Below are 15,523 nucleotides of genomic sequence, written 5' to 3'. Positions count from 1 at the left end.
GAGGCACCGGGGAGCCTGGGCCCAGGGGAGGACATGCTATCTCCTGCCCACCCGACCCCCCACCCCCACTATCATCTCTAGGGCCTACCACAACTCCCAGGAGTATCCTGCCTTGGAGGGAAGCCGGCTTAATAATATAATAACAGTGAGGCACTCACAGACAGTCAGAAAAAGACTGTTGAAAGGAGGAAAAGGGCTCCTGAATCCATGATCTGTCCATCATTAGAGTCACAGGAAAGGTGTAAGAAATCCCGAAAGTGTCCCCCCGCACTGTGACCTGGGGGGACATCCTACTATGCACCAGACACATGACCCTGGGAATGTGGAAGTTAATGATAGACAAGATCCCTGCCTTCCAGGAATTGAGATTCTTGGCAAGGAAAGACGACAAAGGACCATAATTCGTCTGGTCAACACTGCTGTGCAGATTACACAAAAGGACAACATATCAGTGACAGAGAAAGTAACTCTCAGACTGGGTGGGCGGAGAAGTGCTGTCTGACAAAGGAGCATCTGTACAGATCAGTGGGCGCAGGAGCTTCAGGTAAAAGTTGGGGGCCGGCGACCACATGCGCTTGAAAGCTGTGCCAACGGCTCGGATTTCATTCCTCAGGCCAGGAAGCCTTTGGAGGGCTTTGAGCATGAGGATGGCATAATCTGACTTGCATTTTTAATATGTCATGCCTCTGCTCTGTAGAGAATAAAGGGTAGGAAGAACGAATGTGGAGGCTGGGAGGCCAGCCAGGTGGTGACTCCAGGTGTCCAGATACAAAGAGATGGTGGCTGAACCAGGGTGGGAGAAGGAGTCCGGTTCTGGTGCATCTTAGAGGCATGGGTGGATTATGTGGGACAGGAGAGGGAGAGGCAAGACCAGGCTGGGTGCCTTCCCCTCCCCCTCCACTCCCCTTTCAGCCTGTGGTTGGGGCCCACTGATCCCTTAGACGAGAAGCAAAAGACCCTAGTCTCCACTGCCAGAGGACGCAGGGATGAATCTGGAATGTGCTCATAGACTGGAGCCTGCAGTTCTTTCAGCCTTGTGTACATATGTTCTCTTCCCATCCCTCTGCAATCTCTCCCCCTGCCCCCCACCCCCACTCTTGGCAGGAGCCAAGACCCCTCCCCCACCTCCAACCTGTGGTTGTAAACTGGATGTGATTTTTCTCTCCTTGGGGCATTGGGCAATACCTGGAGACATTTCTGGTTATCATAAGCTGGGAGGCAGTGTGACTGGCATCTAGTGGATGGGGGCCAGGGATGCTGCTTAAACTTCCCAGGAGGCACGGGACAGCCCCAGAGCAAAGACTGATCTGGCCCCAAACGTCAGCAGGGCTGTGGTTGAGACCCTGCCCAGGCTGTGCCATCAGAGCTGGAAAAGACAATCCTCCTCCTTGTGGGCCCACTGTGGTCTCTGCCATTTATCAGGCAGCGGTCGGGTGGTTGTGCTGTGCCTGCATCATCGACTTTAGTCTCCTGCTTGGCTCAAGGTCACACTGGCAGTAAGAGGTGGAGCTGGGATTCAGACTCAATGCCTGCACCTTCCCCACTTCCATTCCTTTGAAGGGACTCTCAGGCTGTGGCCTTGTGGTGAACAACGGGACGTTTTGTTTCAAATGAAGTCTTACTGGGATGTCCACTGTGTAAGAAATGAAGGAGGACTTTCTAAGGCTGAAGCTGGGTGGGGAAGTAGCCTAGACCTCATCACCATTCCCACCCCCACCCCCACCCCCAGCCCAACCTCCACCCCACTGCCCCCTGGAGAGGCAGAGGAAGAGAGTGAAAGCCACTGAGGCTGGAATGCAGGGCATGAGGGCATGAGTGGGGGGACAGGGGAGAGAGATGGGCTGGATGGCCCAGAACCCTGTGGGCAAGGGAAGCCTTTGGATTTTATTCCAAGGCAACTAGGAAACCTTCCAAGGTTCTAAATAGGAATGTGGCAGGATCTGATCTGCTTTTTGAAAAATCATGGTAGCCTCAAACAAAGAATGCTATGGCTCTCCTCTCTCCCACAAATGGATAGATCCGAGATACATTTTCAAGGATGAATCAAAACAACTTGCCAGTATGCTGGACATGGGTTAAAGGAAAAGAGGAATCCTAGAGGGTTCCTAGGTTTGGGGCCTATGCAGCCCGTTGCTCTGACAAAATATTGACAAAAGTTGGCATGGTTGTGGGATAAGTCAGAGAACAGGTGAACTACCCTATGAATGATGTTGTTCCTTGTGTTGTACTGGTATGTATCCCCAGCAGAAGTATGTGTGTGTGTGTGTGTGTGTGTGTGTGTGTGTGTGTGTGTGTGTGTGTGTGTGTGTTTTCCAGGGAGGGCGTAAGGATAAAAAATGGCACTATTTCCTCTTCCACTCAATCCTTTGCAGGTAACACAGGTGTTAATTATACTTCTTCTCCCTTCCCCTCTAACCCAGCCCTGAATAATGAGGAGAGAACAAGAAATGTCCTTTAGTCTTTAAATCAACTCTTTTTTTCAAATAACTCCTATCAGCGACAGCCAAAGAATCTTCCGTTCATACAGTTATTCAATTAACCTTTATTAACCATCCCCATGTGCCTGGTACTATGTTAAGTGCTTTCTGTGTGAATTATATATTGTATACCCATCGAATCTTTACAAGAACTCTATGCAGTGATGTTATTATCCATTTTCAGATGAGGAAACTGAGGCACAGGGTAAAAAGTTCTGCAGTCTGTTCTCTGCAGAACCTTAAGGACCAGTAAGGCCTGAAATCCAGGCCAGTAAGTCCAGGCACACTCTGGACAGAACCCTCTTACACTCAACAGCTCAAGGGAACTTGTCTCTCTTCCCCAGACTTTTCTCCCCGGACTCCTCATGCCCCCAACCCCCACCTCACCATTTGCCTGTCATTCCTGCCCCTCACTCCCAGATCTAATCAAGCACCAAAGCCCTCCTTATCTTTGGAAACGCCACCAAGCCAGCCTCCAGCCGTTCACCCCCACCCCACTGCATCCTTCCTGCAGACCCTGAGCTTTCTAAATGCAGATCTTTTTTTTCCTGTGGTGGTTCCCCATTGTCTTGTATCAGGGATAAAGTTCATACTCCACCCACTTCTTTTTTCTTAATTGATTTTCAGAGAGAGAGAGAGAAATATCAATTTGTTGTTCCACTTATTGATGATCTCACTGGTTGATTCTTGCATGTGCCCTGACCAGGGATCAAACCTATAACTTTGGCGTAGTGGGACAATGCTCTAACCAACTGAGCTACCCGGCCAGTGCTTCAACCACTTCTTGAATCTCCAGTTCTGCCACTGCTTATCTCCATCTGTTGCTGGTGTTGGGTTCAGAGCTATTCACCCCAAGATGTGCTTTTGTGGTATATGGATCGTTTTGCACTAAGGGCAATTTTAGCTTCAAGTTCAAGAGAAACTTCTGCTTCTCCCTTTAACTACCTAGAAGAACTTGAATCAGGGGCCTTGCCCATAATAAGAAATTATCAAGGATAATATTTTTAAAAATATTTTATTTATTTATTTTTAGAGAGAGGGGAAGGGAGGGAAGAAAGAGAGAGAAACATCAATGTGTGGTTTCCTCTTGAGCACCCCCTGCTGGGGACCTGGTCCACAACCCAGGCATGTGCCCTGATAGGGAACTGAACTGGTAACCCTTTGGTTCACAGGCTGACAATCCACTGAGCCACACCAGCCAGGGAAGGGATAACATTTTTGATCCATCTACATAGCAGGGCCAACTTCTATTTAGTAAATATCTGCTCTTCTTATTATTCTGCAATGACCCTTTGAAGCCCTCCAGGCACCTGACCTCCTCCCTAGCTCAGGATGTCCTATACACCAATGTTCTCTTTCTATCTCTGAACCTCTCCTGCAGGTGGGGCCTCTGACTCTTACATGTATGAGGGGTTTCCATACATATGTATGTATTAAATATAATTATTTTCTCTTGCTAATCTGTCTCATGTCTATTTGATTATCAGACCAGCCAAAAGAACCTTGAGGGAAGAGGAAAGCTTGTTCCTCCCGCAAACTGGAATTGGAATTCTCATACCCCTGGGCCTCTGCAAGGGCTAGCCCTCTTTGCTTGGACAGTGGCTTCATTGGCCTATAACACTCCGCTTGGCCTTCCCTGTCCCCTGGAACTAGGTCATGCCATGACACATGGCACCCATTGCTCACCCCTACCCTATTGGAATTGCTGGTCTTTCTGTCTTGTCCCACAAGTAGAACATAAGCTGCAGGAGTGCCAGGATTTTACAGTCTTGTAAGCAAGGGTCTGGCAGACCAGCAGGTACTTGATGTATCTGTGGAATGAATGAATGAATATATGGCCAAGAAGAAGGATCCGTTTGGAGGCTAAGCATGGCGGTAGCCACATTACACGGTTGTCATAGCATGGGGGTCTTCACACTCACAGAGGATTGGCCGATAGCCTCGTCTTTGGAGTGAGGTAAACAAAGGTTTGCATCTTATTTCTGACAATATCTGTATGTGTGATGTTAGATGGATACTTGGCCTCGCTAAGCCTTGGGTTTTCCACCTGTAAAATGGCATGATTATATCATCTTCAAGTGGTTAAAATAAAAAGCCTGACCTAGGTGAAGGACTCTGTAGGATGTGTTTGTCAAATGGTGGCTCTGTCAAGGTTTGCTGCTCAGCAGGGATGGCAGGATGACAAAGATGAGGATTTGGTGATCGGGCTGCCTGGGTCCGAATCTTGGCTCTTCTGTGTATTCTCTGTGTGATTTGGGGCAAATGACGCTGAACGTCAGGATTGCTATGTAAATTGGGGTTATAGTACCTACCTCCCTGGTTGCCTTGAGAACAAAATAAGATAATGTACATGAAGCAGTTAGCAGTACCCCGATAAGGGTTGGCTGGGTTTTTGCCCATAGTTCATGTCCCACACTTGAGTCCTGTAAAGTGACATGATCGACAGGAACCCAGGATTCTCTGTGAGTGACTCAGAGACAAATTCCTTTTCTCTGCTGTTCACTTGTCACATCTGTACAAAGGGTCAGCTCAAGGGGTTGGACTGAGCTCTGAATCACCCTGATTCTGAGTCCTACCTGGTCTTTGTCATCCCTGACCTACCTGATACCTTCTCTAAGGAAGCCCACTTGCCAAGGAAAGAGGAAAGATTCCTTTTCTGCCTCCCCGGCTCTGCTCCCTCGGGCCTCATCAAAGCTGACTTACTTCAGGACTTATCCCTTTCAGGGTCCCTGTGCTTCCTGCTTCCGGTGGGTACTAATGGGTTAATCAGAGACACTAATGGAACTGACAGGAACTCAGCGTTAGCTCCCTAATGGGTCGCCCATCTGCCCCCCCTGAAACTCAATGCCTTCACCCTGGTAAAAGACCCCCGGGGATTTCCTGTCGGCTCCAATCTGCTGGTTACTGACATCTTCAAAGGCAGAGGGCTGGAAAGGGAAGGGGGTGCATTGGCAGAAGTGGGAACAGGGTTGGAGAGGCACTGAACCAACAGTCAGGACATCTGGGCTCTCATCCCAGCTCTGCCGCTGGCTTCCTGTGTGAGCTTGCACAAATCCATGCCCCTCTCTGGGCCTCACTTGCCTTGTTTGTAACATGTATTATCTAAGAATCTGCTGCTTAGAGAGGTGATGGGCCCTGCACAAGGTCACCCAGCTAGAAAGCCATGGAAGCCTGCCTTCACACCACCCTGCCCTTCCAAGACCACACTGGCAATTACAGCAAAGTGCTGATCCCCACAGCGATCGCTCATTTTGCACGAATGCATGAATGAATGAATGGGCAGATTATAAACACCTAGACTGAGTGGCTTGGGTGAATGACAGACATTCCCAGCTTTAAAAAGTTCACCTTCATCCCCTTGTGTGTCTGTTGTGAAGTGGAAAAAGAAAGGAGCATTTGCACTAACGGAGGGACCGCTGTGTGCATGGTACTGTACCAAGGCCCGTGTGGTTATTTGCTCTGCCCAGAACGCCACCACATCAGCCCAGGTGGTCAGGCAGTGGGGGGACCCCAGGGACCATCCTGGTAGCTATGGGCTCTCCCCTGGGGGGGCTCTGCTATCTTGTGAGAGTGTGTCTCTGGCTGGCTGCCCACCCGCTTGCCAGCCAGAGCTTCTTAGCTCATCAATCACACCACTGCACTCTGCCAGGCTGCATCCCAGAGGAAGACAAGTCAGCTGAAGATGGAATGGACCCAGGCTCAGGAGGGAATTGAAGGCGCTGGGGGTGGAGGGAAGGCCCAGGAAGACAGCTGTGGACTGGATCAATGCCCCTCCACTAAGGAGGATCGATTGGAGGAGGTGGTAGGGGCAGGGTTCTTACTGGAGAAGCAGGGGGCGAAGAGGAGCGATGGAGACAATGGCGGGGTGGGCAGGGGTGGTTTCCCCCTGCGATGGAAATTCAGCCTCCCCGGGTGCCCGCTCCGGCAGCACCAGGGAGCAGCCTGACAGCTCTGGGAAGTCCCGCAGCTCTGGCAGCTGGTTCATCACCAGAAGTGGGTTCATCACAAGCTCAGCTGCCCTCCAGCAGTGCTCAGCTCCTGTGGCCTGGCTTCCCAGCACCCCTGCCTCCCCACCGCTGCAGGCAGGGCGGTAGCAGGAGAGGCTGGGCATCTCTGTCTTCACGCTCCCTCTCCTTTCTCAGATCCGACCCTCTTGGGATTGGAATGTGAGCCGACTCCCCAGAGAGGTTCTACTGGAAGTCAAGATGTCTGAGATCTTCTGGTTTAGAGAGGCAGATTGGCCACTTTTGTTTGGCTTTTCAGTCTGGGAAAAAAGAAAGAGATCACTTCTTGGCCTTTTGGCTAAGATGAAGTATAGGAAAAAAAAAAGAAGAAGAAGAAAAGAATCAGTTGCCAACATCAGAACAGGAATAGATTGCACATAAAAATCTAATTTCTGGCTTCTCTCAAAAAATGCAAAGATCTGGCAATTCTGAACTGGCTTTCTCAGAGCCAGGCCGAGGCTGCTCCCAGCTGGCCCACCACGCCCGCTTCAGCCCTCTGGGTCACACACAGCACAGGCCTCTTCGGGCCTTTTTTTTTTTTTTTTTTTTTTTTTTTCCCCAATCCTCACCCAAGTACATTTCTTTCATTGCTTTTAGAGAGAGAGGAAGGGAGAGAGAAAAACATCCATGCAAGAAAGAATCATTGATTGATTGCCTCCTGTATGCACTCAGACCTGGGATCGAACCTGCAACCCAGGTAGGTGCCCTGACTGGGAACCAAACCCACGATTTTTCAGTCATGGGATGACACTCCAACCAACTGAACCAAACTGGCCAGGGTGCCCCTTTGGGCTTTGAGTTTTCTGTCCTCACTTGTTCCAAAATCCTCACTGGGGAAACTGAGGCCCACAGTGGGCAAGGAATGAGACTCTCCCCAGCAGTGACAGTTAGCCTGGGACTGAGAGGCATCCTGATTTCATATCCCAGGCCTGCCTCTTAAGAGCTATGCGATCTTAAGGCCACCCTCCCCTCCACACCCCTACTCTTACTAGGGATTTCTGGACCCAAGGGTAGGTAGGATGATGACCATGTCCAGCTTGAAGCAGCTTTGCCCATTGTCCTTTATAAGATTATAAAGGGTCTTAAAGTCTGAGAGGGGGATATTGTTATTTTTTATTATTATAAAAATTAATTAATTAATTAATCATTTTTTCAAAAAAAGAATAATATGGGAAAGAGTGACACCAGAGAGCTTGTATGCATAGCCCATGGACATAAACTGAGGGAGGAGGATTGCTGGGGGGGGCGTACTGGGTGGAGAGGAGCAAAGGGGAAAAAAAACTGAAACTATTGTAACAATATAATCAATAAAATATACTTAAAAAAAAAAAAGAGCTATGCGATCTTGGCCAAGTAACCAAAGAAGCCCTCTGAGCTTCAGTTTTCTCATCTAATGGCCATGTACCTTGTGAGGAATAAAGTAGATACTGCATGTTTAATATTTAGCGCCATCAAGGAAAATACTCCTAGTTTTGCATATGTAATACATGTGATAATATATTTTTTCCACTTAATAATCACACACACACAGTTACCCCAAAACTTAATGGCTTAAGACAATAATGTCTTATTGTCTTTTGCAGTTTTGCGTGTTGACTTTGTCTGTGCAGGTCGTTCCCACCTGGGGCGCCTGGTGTTGTTGTGGTCAGATGACAGCTGGAGGTGCTGTCATTTGCGTGCTCGACTGGGGTTGAAATTCCGAGATGGCTCACTCACATGGCTAGCATATGACATTAGCTGTCAGCTGGAGCTCAGATGGGACAGAGGACCACAGTGCCTAAACCGGGCTACGAGATGTGGCTTGGGCTTCTCCCAGCATCGTGGCTGGGGCCTCAGAGAGAGTGTTCCAGAGCAAGGAATCTAAGAAACAAGATGTAACTGCGTGACATTTTTTTTAATGTTATTTATTGATTTAAGGGGGGGGCGATTTGTTGTTCCACTTAGTTATGCATTAATTAGTTGATTCTTGTATGCGCCCTAACCAGGGATCGAAGCCACAACCTTGGTGTATCAGGACAATGCTCTAACCAACTGAGCTATCTAGCTAGGGCCTGCATGACCTTTTATGACTTAGCTGTGAAGGTCACATAGTATTACTTGCACCAAACAGTAAGGGACAGAGACTACCTCTCAAAGAATTTGGGGCCATCTTTTAAAGCTGAAAAATAAGTCTCCCTTTCATCCCATTCCTGTAGGGCTGAATTATCCTCCTGGCAGCAACCACTACTAACCAATTTCCTGTGTATGGTCCCAGAGGGAATCCACACTTACATGGGGTGAGATTTTTACACATACAGATATCCCTACCCTCACAGTTATCCCCACACTGTTCCACGTGGGAACAAAATGGATTCTGGTAGCCTCTTGGATGAACCAGTTGCTGCTGAACTCTTGTTATTTGCTCTCTGAAATGAAATGCAGGAATCAAAGATTCCAATGATGTTGCATCCCCTGCTTTCTGAACCCTCGCTACCAGGACTAAGAAACCAAACAGATCTAGATAGCAAGAGATGCTTGTGTAAATACACATAAAACACCTCTTCCACCCAAAAATGTGAGCATACTAGACACACTGTTCTATCCCCTGCATTTTCCACTTAATTTATCTTGACGATTGGCCTGTTTCAGCACATACAGATGGGTCTCTTTCCCTGTAAGAGCACAGAGCATTCCATTGTTTAAATGCACCATCATTTGCTTAGTCAAACCACTGCCTAGTGCCCGTTATTTTCCCCCCTCAGTCTTCTGCTAACTGCGATGCATACTCCAGTGCATAGCCTTGTCCAGAAGTCTTTGTGCACTTGTATAAGATTATCTGTGTGATAAATTCCTGGAGGCAGAATTCTAGATCAAAGGGGAGGCCTCCCGAGACCGTCTCTACTTCGTCCCGACAAGACAGGCTCAGACTCCACATCGCTTGTGTTCTGGCCTGGATCCGGCTCTTGCTCATCCTGTTACCTGTGGGACCCCACCTGCTTCCAAAGCAGTAGGTGGCAGCTGCTTCCAGTGACTCACTGAGGTCATATAGGGGCCTGCAGGGGAGAGGAGACTGAGGGGACTCCACAGGGACAGAGATGATAGCCTTTGCAAAAGGAGAATGCGGGGAGCTGGGAGGCCCCTCACCCCACTTATTTGCCTCCTAATTTTAAGCCTCAGTTGCACCTGTTTCTCTCAGACCCCAAAGCAGTTGCTGGGAAGCTTCAGGCTGCTCCCACTCGCTTTAAAGAGAAAAACAGAGCTTGCTTTTTGTGGCAGATCTGCACCAAGCTGTGCAGAGCTGTCTGTAGAAGCTTCCAGATGGGCAGAGGCCAAGAGGAGGAGGCACCATCAGGAACCCCAGTTGCCCTTCCCTGCCTTTCAGGTATCACAGGATGTCCATAACTGCTGGGTTCCGCTCCTGTGCTGAACACAACATTGCACCAGGAGTCAGGTACCTAAATGCTGGCCCCCGCAGTGTGTGTCTTCCATTCCCATTTATAGCACAATTGCCCCTCTGTGCGCTGCATTTTGATGAAGAGCCTGTATAGCACAATGGGTGTGCAGGTCATTTACTTTTTGTCCTTAGATCCATTCCCTGCCCTTCCCTGCTGGGCTGAACTACATTTCCCAGATGCCCCAGTCCACTGGCCTCCTATTAAGTGTGGCCAATGGGAGGTACAGGCAGATTAGAGACCAGGGTGGGGAGAGGACCGGATGCAGTACAACCCCCTTGAAACACACACACACACACACACACACATACACACACGCACGCATGCATGCACGCACACACTTCTGCAGCCTCTGGCAGTGATTGCAGAGGCTGGCCCTTCCTCCAGAGTCCCAGCTCCCACGAGGCAGCCTTGGCTCTTGGGCTGCAGTGTCCCCGACTCCTCCCTTTGTCCCTTCAGCTCTGAGCAAATAGTGACTTTCTACAGTTGTTAGGGCACGGGTTGCCCCACCGCCCCGCCTGTCTCTGGTTTTCATTTCTTCTAGCCCCTCTCTAGATGTGCATATTAAATTCTTTCTCTTGACCTCTCTGGTGTAGGCTTTGAGTTCCTACCTGGACCAGACAGATGTGGGAGAGAATGTGGACTCGGGTCAGACTGCCGGGATGACATCCTCGTACTACCACTTACTATTGTTAAGACCCTGGGCAGGCTACTAACCTCTGTGCCTCAGTTCCTTCATCTGTAAAGCCTGAATAATAGCACCTACTTCCTTGGCTTATGAGGAAGGTTAATTGGACTAATAGTTTGTCAGCTGCTTAGAGCAATGCCTGGAACATATTAAGCACAATATTAATCTTAGGTTTATTTTTTTCTCTATTTATTTTTTACAACTTCTCTTGAGAAACAGGGGTTGTTCTTATCCTGGTTTTACAGACAGGGAAGCAGAAGCCCAGAAAGATAAAGTGACTGAAGTCACTCAGCTCTAGCAAGGGGATTCAGAATTAGTCACTGGTTATGCTCACTTGACCCCGCAGCCAATCACATCACAGTCGCTGGGCAGGCCGGGGACCTCAGTGGGGCTGGTGCAGCTTCCACACTGGCTGGTGGGCACAGGGTGGTTTGGCCTGCCTGTCACCATATCCCTTACCCACACTCAGCCCATCCTTGCAAATGGGAAGCCAAGGCAGCCAGGAGGCTGCTCCTCAGCTGAGAAGGACAGGGGTGAGAGTGTTTTCTGGGAGGGAAAAGGCTGGTGAGGAAGGAGCATAAGACTGTTTTCACCCTCTTCATTGGAGTGATTATTCACTGAGCTCTTCCTGTGATGGCAGATACTGTGCTCAGGGCTTCACAAGCCACATGGCTTGTAGCTGGCCTGTGGGGAAAAAAATCCAATGAATTGACTTTTAAGAAAAATGCTAATGAAATGGCTCATGCAACTGGGAAGTTCAGAAGTAGATTTGGCTTCAAGCAACGTATGGTGATATCATCATCATCATCATCATCATCATCATCATCATCCTCTTGGTTCTATTTCCTTGTAGGAAATTACTTCCTCCATGGATAGACAGGCTTTCTCTAAATTCATATCTTTCCAGCTCAGTAACTCCAGGAAGACTTTCCCAAGGCAGACTCTGGTTGGCCTGCAGGAGTCTTGAGCTCATCCTAGAGACCAATTGCTGTTGCCAAGAAGGGAAGGGCATGATTGTCTGGGGATGGTCAATGTCCCCCCTGAGGCCAGGGAGAGGCCCGGGCTCTGGGACTGAAAGTCTCAGCAGAGCACAGAGAATGGTGTGGATCCCAAGGAAAGGAATGCTCTGCGGACAGTACAGAAAGAAAAGGTGTAGTAAGGAAATGGCTCTCACCGTCCACGCATTGCTGTATTTAATCTGTACTACAGTTGGCTTCATTCTGCAGAGGAGGAGACAGATGCAGAGGTCTACTTAATGGCCCAGCCAAGATTAGGACCCAGGATCATCTGACTCTAAAAGTACCTTCTTTTACCTATGCTGGTGTCTGTCCTCACAGGCCCTGCGGAGCTCAAGGACACTTATAGGGAAGGGGGACTCTAGGAGGAATCAGCAGTGGGAGAAAAGATGGAAGACGTGTCCCTGGGCCCTGGCTTCACTGGGCTACAGTCAGTTCCAGTGGGAAGGCCCCAGGCCCAAGTGTGGGCAAGGAGCTCCCCAGTGTATTGTACTCATGGGCTCTGTCTCACCCACTTGACTTCGAACCCTGGCTGGGGGTCCTCCAGCTTGTTTTCTCCTCTGGGAGCATGAGTCAAGCTTTTCCCTGGCCTCAGGTTCAGGGCTGAGCTGTGTTGCTTGTTATCTGTGGTTTTGTACACGCAGGAAGCAGTCCCCCTCAAAGCCAGCCTGTCAAACAGTGGCCGGGACACCTCCTTTCCCCAGCCAGTTCCTCTGCCAGGCCACAGCCTCTCCCATCGCCTGGAGTCTGTGTCTTGTGCTGCTGCCTTGGCCTGCCTGGAAGGCATTACCTCTGCTCTCTACCCGGCTGCTCCTCATCCCATGGAATCCAGCTCAGGGGTCACTTTCTTCAGGAAGCTTCTGTGGCATCCTGCTCTTCTCCCCTGGTCCGGAGGCCCCGTTTCTGTGCTGATTTCTAGCAGAACACTAATCACATTCTCTTAACTGGTCTCTTTTCCTCACCCAACCCTATGAACTTCATTTCTGAACACAGCTGGTGCTCCATAAATGTGTGTGGAATTAATAAGAATGAGTGGGGGGCACTCTGGGACCTGTGACATTCCCTTTTGCAGGTGGAGGCACTGCCCAGGGCTGCCCAGGGGGTATGCTGGCAGGGCAGGAATACAGCCAGGATCTTGAGGCTACATGCGCAAATTCCTGGGATTTCAGAGGCCCAGGCCATTGCTGGCTCTTCTATGCCCTATAAAAAGAAAAGTAGAGCCCTGACTGATGTGACTCAGTGGACTGAGTGCCGGCCTGCGAACTGAAAATCACCAGTTCGGTTCCCAGGCAGGGCACATACCTGAGTTGCAGGCCAGGTCCCTGGTTGGGGGCATATGAGAGGCAACCAATTGATGTATCTCTTGCAAATCAGTGTTTTTCTCCCTCTCTTTCTCCCTCCCTTCCCCTCTCTCTAAAAATAAATAAATGTATGTATATTTTAAAAAAGGAAAGTAGAATTTAGTTCTTAGGTAAATTATACAGTGACTCATAGACTTGTGTGGAATATTGGAGGCATGGAAGCTGATGTCAGGGGGCGATATTTTCCTTATAAAACTTAAGTTGGGGAGGAAAAGCTTTTCCTCTCTTTTGTTAGGTCCTGTTGGTTGAGGGCCTGTGGATTAAACTAACAACAGACAGATTAACAAGAAAAAAAAAGACATTTAATTACATACATACAGGAGTTTACAGAAAAATGTGACTCAATGAGGTGGTTAGAACTTGGGGTTTGTATACCATTTTAAAAGGGGAAGGGGAGGAGGGCTAAGGGCATGTACAAGAAAACAACGGACGTTTATGAAAGAAAACTGGGCCCTTGGGAGAAGAGATGGGAGATCCAATAGTTTTAGGACGATGTCTGTTCAGGCATTGGGGATTCCAGTCTCTGGTCAGTCTTCCCTGGTTGCTCCCCATGGAGGGCATTTCTGACAGTTGAGTTCTTTGGGGAGTCTGTGCTTTTAGGCAGATAAGCGATATTAGGAATTCAAATGGCTTCTGCTCAAAATAATTTGTATACCAATGTGGCATATTCTGGCCTCCTTCATGAAGAATGTCCAGGGACGTAATACTTCATCAGTTCAAGCTGGATCCAGGGCTCAAACCATTGTCAAGTCTCAGGTCTCTTTCTCTCTCATACACGTCAATGAATGGGTCAATCTGCTCCCCTCTCCCTCCCTCTCTTTCTGCTTCTCTCTCTTCCTTTCCGTGCTATCTTCTTCTGTGATGGCTTCATTCTTTAGCAGCTCCTCCCATGTCATGGCCTGATGGTCTCCAGCCTGTCCGGATGTGCACCAAGCCAATTGCTGGCAATTTCTCTTTCTCAAGAGTTCCAGAATTCCTTGGGTTGGATCTCACTGGACCCAGCAGGCAAAGAAATTGGCTGATCAGCCAGGTCAGGCCTGGCATGCCTGCCTACCTGGAGTCAGGAGGGTAGAAAGGCCAGGTCAACCTCAACCCCACCCAGGCAGAAAGATTTCATGGGCTGAACATGGAGGAGGGGTAACTAGGGTGCTGCTAACAGGGGAGCAGAGTGGGTTCCAAGCAAGGGAAAACCACAGATGTCCTCTGTACAGAGAGAGGTCTCCAGTGTGAGGAAAGCTGGATCATGGAGAGTCGGCTCACAGGCTCAGAGGGCTGGAATGGAGAGACTCTCTAAAAGTAGGCTCCTGCAGCCCTTTATGTGACAGCTGCTTGCCTGGTGCCCCAGGGAGCCCCATCCTGTCTCTGACTGATGCCTGAGTCCTGGGCAGCCTGGAGGACCCGTGAAGGGTCCCCCTGGTGTTCCCTCTCTCCTCACTGCTCTTCTGCTGGAAGATTCTGGGTCACAGCTGCCCACTAGGGGCCTTGTTTATGCTCCTTCCCAGTGAGCTCCGGGCTCTGGCCATGTGCCAGGCTGGCTGTCAGCCTCGTCAGCCCCATATGCTCCCTCTTTGACACAGAGGCCCAGTTGGAAATACATCCGGGGCTCCTGGGGAGCTAGAAGCAAGCCAGGGTGCAGGGAGTGGCCCAGCCTGAGGCTGGGGCTCAGAGCCCTCCTCTAGCCTAGGATGCTGAGTGCCTCTCCCTTCCCCTTCCCTCCTTCCACCAGCCCTGGGAGCGGGGGCCCCTCCTCTCCAACCACAAACCCCAGCCTGCTGTTCAGACCTGCTCAGACACTCCTGAGGCCTGGGGCCATGGTGTTTCTCCCAAGTGAAAGCTGGAAGCTGGAGGAAAGGACGGTTAATCTGAACAAAGCCTTGTAGCATGGAAAGGCCGGGTCTTCCTCCCCCGTCTCCCACCACCCTCGGCTGAACCAGCAGAGGCTCAGAGGCTCAGCAGAGACTGAGCCAGGACTCTGAGAGATTTCCCTGTGGTTCCTTCCATCCTTCCTTCCCTCCCTCTTCACGTCTCCCTCCACAGAATGTTCCAGCAGAAGGGGAGCTTTCAAAACACCGAACTCCAGAGAGATTGCAGACTGGCGGCTCACACAGTTCAGAACATGTTGTATTTGGCCCTCCCACGGTTTAAGAACAATTTGAGCCAACATTTTAAAAATTGGGAGATTTCACATAAAAACTCGTGTGTCCAACTTCTTTAAAAAGCTCGTAAGATCTGTGAACACTGAGCCTGTGTAGCCACATGGCACCGGTTGCAATGCTGAGTGTCAGCCGCTCAGGTAGACAGAGAGGAGGCATCCCACAGCTGCTCCCGTGGACGGGGAGCGGGCCACACCCCCCTTTTGTCCCCCCCACCGAGACCAAGTGCCAGTTGCCATTTTCCTTCACCCTTCGCATTTTTGTTTTTATTACTCTGGATAATTTGCCTCTATGGTGCCTTCAGAAATTGGAAACGAGAGACTGAGATGGTGGCACATTTTAAGGAAATCAGCAGAGAACCTGCCTCTTTGTAGAAGATATGAGTAGTCCTTG

The 15,523-nt window shown here is 49.7% G+C and overlaps 1 long non-coding RNA gene across 1 annotated transcript in view; it reads left to right on the top strand.

Annotated features, from left to right (window-relative positions):
- LOC150000948 (uncharacterized) overlaps positions 1 to 15,523 on the top strand; it is a 41,917-nt gene that overhangs the window by 3,018 nt on the left and 23,376 nt on the right. The window contains exon 2 of the long non-coding RNA XR_016513590.1: positions 7,079 to 7,178. This is a non-coding gene — a long non-coding RNA (uncharacterized LOC150000948). The remainder of the gene's footprint in view (positions 1 to 7,078; positions 7,179 to 15,523) is intronic.

Source organism: Furipterus horrens, unplaced genomic scaffold, assembly GCF_987537825.1.
Source record: "Furipterus horrens unplaced genomic scaffold, mFurHor1.1.pri manual_scaffold_10, whole genome shotgun sequence".
NCBI lineage: Eukaryota > Metazoa > Chordata > Mammalia > Chiroptera > Furipteridae > Furipterus > Furipterus horrens.
Note: the sequence above shows the minus strand (reverse complement) of the source record. Positions and strands in the feature narration are given on the sequence as shown.